Source organism: Schistocerca gregaria, chromosome 4 (genome assembly GCF_023897955.1).
Source record: "Schistocerca gregaria isolate iqSchGreg1 chromosome 4, iqSchGreg1.2, whole genome shotgun sequence".
Classification (NCBI taxonomy): Eukaryota; Metazoa; Arthropoda; class Insecta; order Orthoptera; family Acrididae; genus Schistocerca; species Schistocerca gregaria.
In genome coordinates, this window is record NC_064923.1 from 37,067,433 (window position 1) to 37,080,395 (window position 12,963).

At 41.4% G+C, this 12,963-nt stretch overlaps 1 pseudogene; it reads left to right on the top strand.

Annotated features, from left to right (window-relative positions):
• LOC126266889 (odorant receptor Or2-like) overlaps window positions 1-12,963 on the top strand; it is a 184,991-nt pseudogene that overhangs the window by 125,227 nt on the left and 46,801 nt on the right.

Consider the following 12,963-nt stretch of genomic DNA (forward strand, 5'->3'; position numbering starts at 1 on the left):
GGACATTGGTTCAAAGTCAGCTAAGATTCTGGGGAAATCGACTACAAAATTCAAAAAAGAGTGGTTCTTTTGAAGTAGAATGTGGGAAAAAAAAGGAAAGCAGCTGATCCGACATATGTCGAAGATATGGCCACAGCAATGCAGGAGGGGCTGACCAGCTGTGTGCAAACGTGCAGAACGTGTGGAATGGCCCAAAAGTTGGACAGTCCCGCTACTACAGTCCGTAAAGTGCCACGAATCAGCCTGCACTGCTGTCCTTGCAAACTCATCCGTGTTCAGGAGCTGCATCCTCCTGACTTGCAGAAAGACAAAGTACGACTCTGGAATTTCTTGCTCACGTGGATGTGGATAATGAATGGCCGCAGGACATTCAGTAGACTGATGAAGCCCATTTTCGTTTCCGAGGACACGCAGTATGCAGAATTACAGAATATGGGCAATAGGGAATTCGCACGCACACCAATCGTTATCACATCATTCTGCAAAAGTAAATGGCGCTCCTCCGCACATTGCAGAACCGGCGATGCGGCTGTTGCAGAAGCATTTCGGAAATGCTGGAACTGTCAGCGCTCATTCCTTACAGCCTGCCCGTCCACACCATCTGATCTTAATCCATGTGACTTCTGGCTATAGTGTTATATGAAAGATGGCATGTTCATACGTTCAGTGCTCGAATTACGAAAGTAGCTGAAGTGAAGGAACGAACTCCGCAAAGCATTCCGAACGTGAACTCTGAGACACTCCATTCTGTTGTGGAACATGATGTTCCCCGATTTCAGAAAACTGTGGGCAGATTATTGAACATGTCTTGCACCAGTCTCACGACAATTATAAACAGATGTCAGTTTGCATTTTATATGGTTTTTGGCCCCAGAACAATTAAAAACCGATGGCATTTTCCCTTTGATGCAATTTTTAGCCCCAGGACATTTAAAAGCAGGCATAATTTTGCTTTTGATGCAGTTCTTGGCTCAGGACAATTAGGAACCAATGTAATTTTGTTTTTATGCAGTTTTTGGCCTCAGAAGAATTCGAAACCGATTTCTCCCGCCCGGTTTGGTAGGACCTTGTGTTGGTGGATGGGTTTACCGAACAAACAGTGTTACAACTGTTGATTGCTGAACCTGTGCGGTAATTTGCATTGAAGAGTACGGCTGGTGCAGTATGCAACTCAAACCATAGCCCTCGTACTGCAGTTCATCTGCTGTTTGTACCCTATCCGATTTACAGTAAGACGTTTGCAGCGACGCCTATTGTTAAAATTTACGTTTTTTTTTTTGTTCCACCACGTTTGCCCCGGCGTCAATAACATACTGTTCAAATCTGCGAGCAGTGTTTCTCCTCCTACAGCGTTTTGAAACTGGAATTTTAATTATGGGCACCCTGCACTATTCCTGGTAAACATGTTCTCTGAGTTTCACAGTGTAATGATTTTATTGTTTATTTATACTACCTAATTACTTCGAAAGTAAAAGAGTTACAATTACAAGGCTTGTAGAAAACCATTTTCCTTTCATTGATAATATGGGTTTTTAATGATGTACAACACTGATACTTACTTGAATAATAATAGAACACATAACCATTGGAACTTATTGTTGCTATTTCACCTTAGTTCACCAATGCTTAACGCAGTGTTTTAAAGAGATCGCAAATAAAATACAAATTGTCCTCCTGCTTCACACATCGAACTTGTGCCCAGGCTTCATACTTGATACAAAGCACCCACTCTTCTTCAAATGGCACCATGCACTTTGCTAAATGCAGTTTTCGATCCCTTCTGTTGACCTATTATATCCAGTAAAATCCAGTTTTCCTTAACGCTATGTAATTAATTTCTCATGATCACTCTCTGTCCGTTAATTATCTTTTGGAACACTTAAATTCAGTTTCCTTCAACTCTTTTTAGTCTTTCTTTTTTTGGCCTTCATTCTCTTTTTCTCGGTGGCGATCTTTTCCTCCCACCGAGCGAGGTGGCGCAGTGGTTAGCAAACTGGACTCGCATTCGGGAGGACGACTGTACAAAGCTACGTCCAGCTATCCTAATTTAGATCTTCCGCGATTTACCTAAATCGATTCTGGCAAATGCCGGGATGGTTCCTTTTTAAAGGGCACGGCCGACTTCCTTTCCCAATCCGATGGGGCCAATGACCTCGCTGCATAGTCCCATCCCCAAATCAACCAACCAAACAACATTTTTCTCCTTCAGTTGTTGTGTGGAAGGTAGTGTTACAAAAGTCCCACTTTTGAACCTCCCTTGGGGTCATTTTGTTAGATGTAACATTGCTCACAGCGTTTTCACGCACTCTTCATTTATCTTCCTCTTATTTTTGTTCATTTTTTGCCACATTAATCTGAAAAGAAGTGAGAAGAATAAAATATACTCTACTGGCCTTTAAAATTGCTACACCAAGAAAAAATGTAGATGATAAACGGGTATTCATTGGACTAATGTATTATACTACAACTGACATGTAATTACTTTAAGACGCAATTTGGGTGCATAGATCCTGAGAACTCAGTACCCAGAATAGCAACCTCTGGCCGTAATAACGGCCTTGATACACCTGGCCATTGAGTCAAACAGGTCTTGGATGGCGTGTACATGTACAGCTGCCCATGCAGCTTCAACACGATACCACAGTTCATCAACAGTAGTGACTGGCTTACTGTGACGAGCCAGTTGCTCGGCCACCATTGACCAGACGTTTTGAGTTGGTGAGAGATCTGGGGAATGTGCTGGCCAGGGCAGCAGTAGAACATTTGCTGTATCCGGAAAGGCCCATAAACAACCTGCAAGATGCGGTCGTGCATTATCCTGCTGAAATGTAGGATTTCGCAGGGATACAATGAAGGGTAGAGCCACGGGTCGTAACACATCTGAAATGTAACGTCCACTGTTCAAAAATGCCGTCAATGTGAAGAAGAAGTGACCGAGACCCGTAACCAATGGCTCCCCATACCATCACGCCGGGTTATATGCGCCAGTATGGCGATGACGAATACACGCTTCCAATGTACGTCGCCAAACACGGATGCGACCATATGATGCTGTAAACAGAACCTGTATTCATCCGAAAAAATGACGTTCTGCCATTCGTGCACCCAGGTTCTTCGTTGAGTACACCATCGCAGGCGCTCTGAAAAGCTAATCATTTGCATATCACAGCATCTTCTTCCTGCCTGATAAATTTCGCTTCTGTAGCACGTCAACTTCGTGGTGTAGCAATTTTAATGGCCAGTAGTGTAAGATCGTGGCCTACGCTTTCGTCTCGTCTGCATCGTGTCCGTGCGCCGACTGACTGACGTGGTGTGATGTAGCCTCTACTACTCAAAATCATACTCCTTCGTACTTTTATACTCTCGTGTGATTTTGTGGCCGTCATATATTTGGCAAAACTCCAGTTTTATGCATTGGAATATTTCCACAACCACTGATAAAAAACACAGAGTACCATTGACGTTTTCTATATTGAAAATGACTTTTTTATTAATATTTCTGTTTAAAGGTATTAACGTGCCAATTTTCCATGTTCCCCTCATCTTTTCACGTAGCGAGACGCTCATCAAACCACCGACCTGCTACAAGCAACACATGTGCTGCTCTAACTGCCTCCATCGACAGCCTCTTGCTTCCATCCTGTACTTTTATAAGTTACTGAGACACTGTGAAAGGGTCCTGTTGTCCCCTCTCATTATCATTTTCATTTGCTTTCCAATGATACAGAACTCTCTGGCAAGCGTCAGTGAATGAATGTGTGTGTGTTCCGTTTTTTCTATACAGGGGTTTAGTCTGCTACAGAGAATCAGCGGTAGTCGTACAAAATGGCCAACCCATGTAGTTTTCAGGTAAGCAGAGAGGAATGCAAGGCTTTTCCAGACTTTCAGTTTGATTGCTAATGCAGACTTGACTTTGATCCGTAAGAAGAACGTAGCACAAACGTGTTGCATTTGTTGAAGCGCCCTCGGTTCAGTGTGAGTGTTTGTTGTGTGCCTGCAACTGCGTGTGTATACTTCTTAATGTTTTCTGAACGTTGGTAATTTTTGCTGCTTTGTGAATTTTCTTGGTCCCATTACTTTATGTCCGGTGGAAACGATCCACATGGGTTAATAGTAGAGTTTGTCGGCCTTCTGCCATTATCATTTGTCTATTCAAATGTGTCGTAAGTAAAATGTTAATTGTTCGCGTCTGCGTGTTTTGATGCTACTAAAATTTGGCCACGGTACATAGAAATTGTGTCTCCGCGAAGCACGTGGGCACACGAGTCTGCTGTGAAACATATAGCGTTTCACCAACTATTGTACTTAGTTACCAGGCAACAGCAGCTGTGTAGTTGCCTTACATCAGTGTTTTAAGGATAAGTAATTTTGCCTCCATTCTTATCTAGTGTACCGATGTTACGTCTCCATTACCTACGCCATTTACCTTGTAGTTTTCCTTGTTAGCTCATCCATAGCGTTGCATGCGCAAAGGTCAAATAATCAGTGTCCCTTTTATATTTAAAACAAATGCTATGGAATAGATCTTGTTTTCAGGAATGTTGCCGCAAGCTGCACTTATGCAAAGTAGTCACGAGCGCTTTGCTTTATACAGTATTTGATTCGCGTGAACAATGCTTGGATCATATTAATAACTACATCCAATTCTTTATCAGTGACTTTACAATGAATGTTCTTTTGTGAGTTTTTCTTATGAATAAATAATTAAGACTCAGTGGAGCCTATTATTTGTTGTGTGGCTAGGGTTGGTGGCGACCCACTCTTTTACGTTGATTTCAGTGTCAGATAGAATTTTCTTATTCAAACTGCGCGTGGGTCTTTTAGCCATTAGGATATATTTAAAGTGAACTTCACGCTTCTTAAATATAGCGGTCTTTTATTCATGCTACTTACAACTATCGTAACGTAAGAATCTTAGTAATGATTAAAAAATTAATTAAAGAAACAATACAAAAGCCCGTCTATGACAGGGAACGTCAAATGCTGGCGTAACTGCTGCCTTCTCTAACATAGCTTTGCAAAAGCTAATTTCTTTTTCGAAATCTGTTTTATCATCTTATAGGACCCAACTGCTGAGATCATCGGTCACTAAGTTTACACACTGCTTAATCTAACTTAAACTAACGCTAAGGACAACCCCCCCCCCCCGCCCAAACACCCCTCCCCCTCCACACACACACACGGATACACATACACACATGCTCGAGGGAGAACTCAAACCACCGACGGGGAGAGCTGCGCGGACCGTAACCGTGACAAGGCGCCTGAGACCACGCGGTTTTGCAGAAGCGTCTACACGTACATCTACATCTAGGTGACAAATCAGTGTAAGGCACAGGGTACTTATCATTGTTCCGTGTATTGGAGATTTTTGTCGCTCCATTCGCGAATGGAACATAGGAAGTATCACTGCTTGTATGCCTCTGTGCATTCTGTAATTAGTCCAGTCTTCCTCATTCCTAGGGAAATCAAGGAGAATGTAGTATATTCCTAGGTTCCTCACTTGATGCTGGTTATTATAAATTTGAATAAAGATTTCGTGGTGCCATTGGGCGGCTGTCTTCGAGCGTCTGCCAGTGTATTATGAATAGAATGCAAACTCTACTTTTCCGACGTGCCCATGATGCTTCATCGTAGATCAAACAAACTCGTCACCATACGAGCTGTCCTCCTTATTTGTATACGTTCACTGACACCTCTTTTAGTTATTTGATATATGTGTCACACGTTTGAGCAATATTCTGGTATTAGACATACGACTGATTTGTTAGCAATTCACTTCTGTAGGAGGACGAGATTGTCCTAGAATCCTATCAGTGGACCAAAGTCTGCCATCTGTTTTATCTACCATAGAGCCCATGTGATGATTCAACTTCATAGCTCCACGGTTTGTTGCTCCCTGATGTTTTTGTTAGTTGAGTGATTCCAGTTGTGACTTGTCACACGACACTAATTATCTTCGTTCGTCTATTTTTTTTTTAAGTGCGCAGTTTTCGGTATTTGGACATTTAAAGCAAGTTGCCAATCTTTCCAGTATATAGGCAACTTTTATGAGATAGAATCTCGTTATAGATAATTGCATCATGTATAAAAAAAATCATTAACATAGAACATGAACAGCAAAGGTCCAAAGCACTTCCCTGCGGTACGCCTGAGGATACTTCCACATGTGAGGCTGACCCTATATCGTACTGTGTCCTCCATCCCATGAAATCTAGTCACAAATTTCGTTTGATACCCTATGTTATCGTACTTTAGTTAACAAATGTTTGTGTAAGACTGAGTCAAATGTATTTCAGACGCCAAGTTATAACAAGGTTGTTACTTTGTTACGTGAAAGATTATTTGTTGAAGTCATCAGACCAATTGTGAACATTCACGAATCATTTTCATGGAGGAGTTCCATCCCACAAAATATATTTGGGAGGATGTGTGAAGTCAGGAAGGGATGTCAACTGTTAGCTTGTGCTTAAACAGAATCACTATCACGGAAACTCATTTGACGATATATATACAGTAATTATAGTAAAATCTAGTCCACGTCGTTACGGTGGCGTCACCATATACTATCTTCTTTTGGTGGTAACTACTGTCCTTGGAACGCGGGGGCTGTTTAGAAACGAGTTCTAACATCACATTGTCCAGACTTAAATCTTGATGCTCTTGATGTCATTCATTCATTAACTGTTCTCCTATTTTCTCCCATTTTTGTCTCTTTACCTCCACTTCAGTGTTAACGTAATTACATTAGACGATTGTAATAACACTTTTAGCAAATGAGTTGGGAAATATTTCTCTTTCAGTTTTGCCCGTAGTATATGTCCAACCATTCTGTTAGAAGCATTGATATTATCTGTGAAGATTATATATGCTTCTCAGTTAACAGTGTCATACGAAATAGGCATTTGCGAGGGGGTCTTCCTCTTAAAAATCCGCATTGGTGATTTATTGCAATATTACCTCATATAACCTTTAGTCTTCTCGTTAATATATCTAATTCTCACCATTATTTCCGTTCCCTTTCTTAAACGTTGGTAAAACAAGAGTTTCACCCCTATCATTTTGTTTGTAACAAATATAAGTACGCTAGTACCCTGTTAGGGAAGAAATTTTGTGAGTATTACACTCTTCCTAAAATCGTTTAAAAGTGCGACCAAGTCTATGCTCGATAATTACTTTTCTCTATATAATCTGTACCCAAAGTCTCTTATAGCAGTTTTCTCATTTTTATACTCGCGTGCTATTAAGGACTTCCTTGTGCTTTTGGTTCCTATTAAGAAATTTACTTGTTTCCAATGCCACGTTTGATTAACATGCAAATTAGCCTCATTTTAACTGATTCATATTTCCCAGATCTTTCTTTTCGGTGTTCTTCTCTTAGTACTATTGAATACCCTTTTTTGCATTCTGTTTCATCCTCAATCTGTTTCCAACTTACTTGATTCAGATAAGCTTTTTCTAATTTCTCATATATATCTTTCCATGTTCTTGCTCTGTTCTTTTGGTGCAATTTTCATCTTTTTCCTAACGTTTCACATTCTAAAGTGGGCGTTACGTTCGCAATATTATTCCATTTTATATTGACGTCATGTTAACTGAGGTAAACTTATCATCCTGTATTATGTAGACACAGGAAGTCACTGGAAAACAATTTAAAGCCACAGTAATCATAAACGAAAAAGAAATTTGATGTTTGCAGATTCACTTTTCCTTTGTCTAGGGCGCACAGGACGTTTCTGAATGCATCTTCTCGTTAAGTGTAACCCCCCAAGACGGTGATCACGTCTGCTTCATGACCGTGAACACCGAGGCCTGATTAAACTGCCACTCAATGAAAATCGCCCTAGGGGCCAATATGCCCAGTCGTTATAAGCCAAAAGTTTTAATATTTGAAAAAATGCTTACTGTGAAGTCAGATACATATTTTTAACCTTTAATAAGTTTGTTAAGATTGTTGAACCTAATCTGCAGGTGTTGATAGTTTCTTTGTTGCTCTATGCCAACATATGATGATTACGATGATCTTTTAAGCAAATATCAAAAGATTGAAGAATTCCCAAAATATTACACCACAACTGTCTTATGAACAGTGTCGGAGCTCTCAGGACGTTCGTCGGAATAAGATGAGAGCCCTCCACACCACTCATTTAAGTGCTGTGGAGATAACTGCTCTCGCTGGATAAACCTGTGACGGACAAATAAGTATTAGTTAAATGTTGCTGGACGCAGGATTACACAGAAATAAATTATTCACATAAGATATGAATTTACAAACACGTTATTAACGTCCTTCATCCTTTCTGTGCTTACTGGAACCGAAACAGATAAACTTAGTATACAGTGTCCTGGTTCACAACTCGGCTAATTTCTTCTTCGTGATTCTTACAGGTCGGTGGAGGAGATGGAGTCGCTTCTGAGCCCCTCCGTCCTCGCGCAGTTCGCCACCAGCACCCTCGTCATCTGCTTCACGGCCTTCGCTGTGATGACAGTAAGTACGGTGTACCTGCAGCTGCTGCGTGGGCGCACGACGGCTCGCGCGCAGTTACTACTGCGCTGTCAGCCACTTCCCGGAAGGCCAGCTAACCTACATCTAACGAGCTGTGTTCACTGCTCTACTACTTGCATGCCACCTATATTTTCACGAAATATGTAACACTTGTTTTCAAAGTCGTTACTTCACATGTCTGGGAACGATAGGCCGCGTCATGGGTAGTGACTTTTGTTCGAGACAAAACATTGGCTGACACTTCCCAGCGGTGAGCGGTGCACTTATTGAATTCGCCGGTCATGGGAGGACTGAAAACGCACAGTCTACTAACCTTGTGTTTTGCAGCTATCTACTATCTACCCAGAACATTGATAAGGTGATTTACAGCTCGATAACCTGAAGAATGGGTATCTCTCAGTGGAGAAAGATATTTCTCGTACAGGAGAGGACATTTTAATTGAAAGTGCGTGCTTGGTATCGGTGGATAAATACGATACTGTAGTGCCTGTCTAACAATAAAAACGATGCAGTGTTTCTTCGCACATTCATGCCGTTAATCGTGCACAAATAGCCAACCCATTTAAGGCGACCGCTCGCATAAAACGGGAAATCAGGGTCTGGGTCCCGGCCTGTCGCAAGTTTTCACTGCATCATTCCCTTATACAGCTGATCGCTGTATTTGCAACAGCGAATACATTGCGTATTAAGTTCTTCCATTTGCTAACAGATGTTTATCTGAGGGGAAGAGTTTAATGCTATTAATGAAGTCAAAGGTACTCAGTCATGCTACGCAACTACACATATTCCTTTCTATGTTTTTCGCGATTTCTTAAAATTAGCTCTGACGCTTTGTGAAAACATAAGAATCCTCGAAACAACAAGATCTATAGTTTCGTTCATGTCTTGCAATTGATCCATTGTGCAACATTCTGTACTAAAGCCTTTGTTCTTTTCTTTCATTAAAATCCAGTATGTTTGTTAATTTTAGTGAGCATATTGATCATTTTGTAGAGCAGAGTGATATGCCTGTAATCTTTTATATGGTATGCATTCCGGTTTTGCGGAATAGAACAGTTTTGTTCTACTGGGTAAATATTTTACAGTGCAGAAATTCGGTAATTATTTTGTAAGTTGCCTGCGTATTAGCATTCTGCAAATAGCTGTGAGCCTCTTCACCTTTTTTTCAGTCGACGAAGAGACAAGAGATGCCCGCTTATGCCACGTACCTCGCTACCTTGTTCTACGAGTTGTTCATGTACTGCTGGTACGGGAACGAGCTACTGGAGCAGGTAAACTGGCATATCACATGCGTGTGTTTGCATGTGTAGATGTTATAGGAAGAGTGATCGACACTCTCCACTGACTGGAAAAAAAAAGAAAGAAGTTCCCGGAAGACCCCGGATGTCACTCTAGCTTGACACGCAGCATGTAAGTGATTAGATTTACAGTCCTCTGTGACTAGTGCAATGGCCACCAGAGTGCATGAGTGTGGTCTGCGTTCAGTGCTGTTTCCAGGCCTGGTAGAATATACGGAGTGTATCATAATTAAAAACGCACACGCACACAATTCAAAGTAGACGATAGCTGAAGCAAACAAGTCCCACTACGTATAGGTCCAGGAACGAAGCGTTAGGGAGATAATTGCGATTGTTTGGCTACCAGACATCACTGACTTGATTATACGTAAGCGTCATCCGAGTTACGAAAAGGAAGCAATAATGTGAAACATTAAGAAAAGTTATTAGAGATACATTGGTAGAACTGCAGGTTTTCTGAATGAACACTTTAGCAGTTAAATGACTGTACTCGTAGTTAAAGGAGGAGTTCAAAGTGTCGCCCTTGTACCCGGATGCAGACACCTACCCTTCGCCACAAAGAGTTCCGGATGTTTTCAAATTCGTCCGAAACATTTCGAAATTCTTGACAAACAGTGTCATATCTCTGACACAGTATTCCAACTGTGTTAATGAGATTGGCGTACACTGTGTCCTTAAGGTGGCCCCAGACACAGAAATCCATGTGGTTCATATCTTGTGATCCTGTGGGCCACAGTACAGGTTCTCCTCGCCGAAGCCACATTTGGCCATAAAGGCGCGCTGGATGTCATGTCACTACAGCAACGATACGTCCCGGTGTTCCATCATGCATGTACCACGTCCTCCGGCGTTGCCCTAAGGAAACTTCCTCAACCGTTCTGCAGGATGATGCCACGAAATGGAAGGTAATTCCGTGCATTGAGTTCGTTTGGTAGCAATAGCATGTATTGCCCGGTCATCTTGTACCCCTAGTTACAGATGTAATTAGAAATATCGTTGATATGAGAATTCGTGCACAGCACGTTGGTAGGAGCACAGATACTCCAAACGTGAAAATTGTAATAATTAAACACACCATCAGAAGTGAACCCTGTTTCAGCTGTAAATAAAATGTCTGTGGCGGTAGATGTCTGGTAGAGTGAGAGGTAAGTAAATAAAACATTTAAAGTTTTGACAAAAATTTATTAACATTACGAGTAACCAAATAAAGAAACAGTAAAACAGTTATGATATTGAGAAAGAGTCTTCCAAGGGATAATAGATAAATACAACATTTCTCCACCGATAAATTTAGAAAAACAGTTAGTTACTGTTCTTTCGGCACCACAGGCAAATACTAGCTTATTAACAATCTAATCATTCATGGTGGTGTCTGTTTGTTCTATATCGTGTCTCCCTACGACTTTCGCGCAACGACGCTCTGAGTGTGTTTTTTAGGGAATTAACTAGTATGAACCTGGGACCTGTTGCTGGTAAGGAGACGCCAGACCACACATGACATGTAGAATTCAGAAGAGTTCAGTGAGGCTAGCGATGATATAACCAAATACTAAATGATCTCAGCGTCATCTCCACTGCACTCCCTGTAAAAGAATCTTAATACTAACAAAATTTAGTGGAAGGGGTTCAAGGCTTTCCTATTTTTAGTTATCTGGTAAAATAACGTCGAAAAATCAGTTATGTTTATCATCGGAAATTTTATTCTACTCACAAAACATCGTTTATAAATTGCACTATTGATAAAAGGAAATGTTTTAATACAGGATGGTAAAAACCGAATGCGTTCAACAAAAATGTGAACGAATATTCCCTGAGTGGGTTTCCAAGTTCTACAATGGATCGAAGGATGACCTATGCCATATCACATCTATAATCTAGGTTTAAATTAAGTTTCACAAAAGAGAAAACTATAAAAATGGTCTACAGTGACCCTCAATTATCTTTAATTACTTATCTAACTTGTCGTAAATTACAGTGGCTGATGTGGCTTCTCAATAATTATATAACAGAGAAATCATCGCGTTTCAGATTTTTACTTCAAGTGGCAAATGTGAACACTATGAGTTTTAATTAACGATCGACACTAGTATTACGCAAAAAGGGGGTGTAACAGATGAGACTTCTGCAGTTCTGAGTGAAGCCTTATGCGCTCAAAAATGCGGCATCGAGTGCGTTCATTACCTTGTCGGTGTGTAGGCAGCGTCAGGGCAGCGGCGGTTAGCACAGCTCCGCTCACCTCGCTGTCTCGGAAGCAAGTCTCTTCTAACTTCTCCTTACAACATTTACCGAAGTTGGTTTAAAAAAAAAAAACTATCTCGCTGTGTTTTCATCTGACCAATCAGGGTCTCAATGTTAACCTTAAGCTCCGCCTACAAAAATTCTGTCTGTCCAATGAGAAACGTTATACTTTTCGTGGTGGGGCAATGTTTTTAAAGTTTGCAACGTAACAGAGACCCGAAAAACTCTCATGCTAAAACCTGCAGCTGGTGTGGTGCTTTTAGCGTTATCATAAGATCTATACTGTTCTTTTGGAGGGCTCTATCTTTTAACATGGGCTGGGGAGTGGTCCTAATGTAACAGACACACGAAAAGGCTCACGCTAAAACTTGCGGGTGATAGTGGCCTTTTTTGTGTTATCGTAAGATCTATACTGTTTTTCTGGAGGGCTCTAGCTTTTAACATGGGCTGGGGCGTGGTCCTTGACGTAACAGAGACGCGAAACAGTCTCACGCTAAAACGTGCAGGTGGTAGTCTTAGCGGTAGGCTGCCGACGTGGGTGTCCAGTCCGTCCCTTATCGTAGGGCCTTCTAGCTTAACACGGTTCTGCTCTCGGCTTCTGTTCTCGTTTCTCCCCTCGGAACTGCGTCGGTTTCACGGTGGGAAGGTACGACATGCATTTAGGCATTCTTGTGTTAGTCTGTGGTATTCCATTTGCTCACTCGTTACTCGTATTACTTTGGTTAATTTAATGACACGATTTATTCGGAGCTATGTGACATACTACTGGATCTTCTTATCATGTCAGGGTTTTCATGGAGGGTGTTGGATTTGCCTGACACCTTACAACAACTGTTTACGGTTTGCTGTTGCCGCGGACGTGTTCACCTTCCTGGCGGGCTGATCATAGACGTGCTAGTGGCTTCCTCGAATGAGGACCGT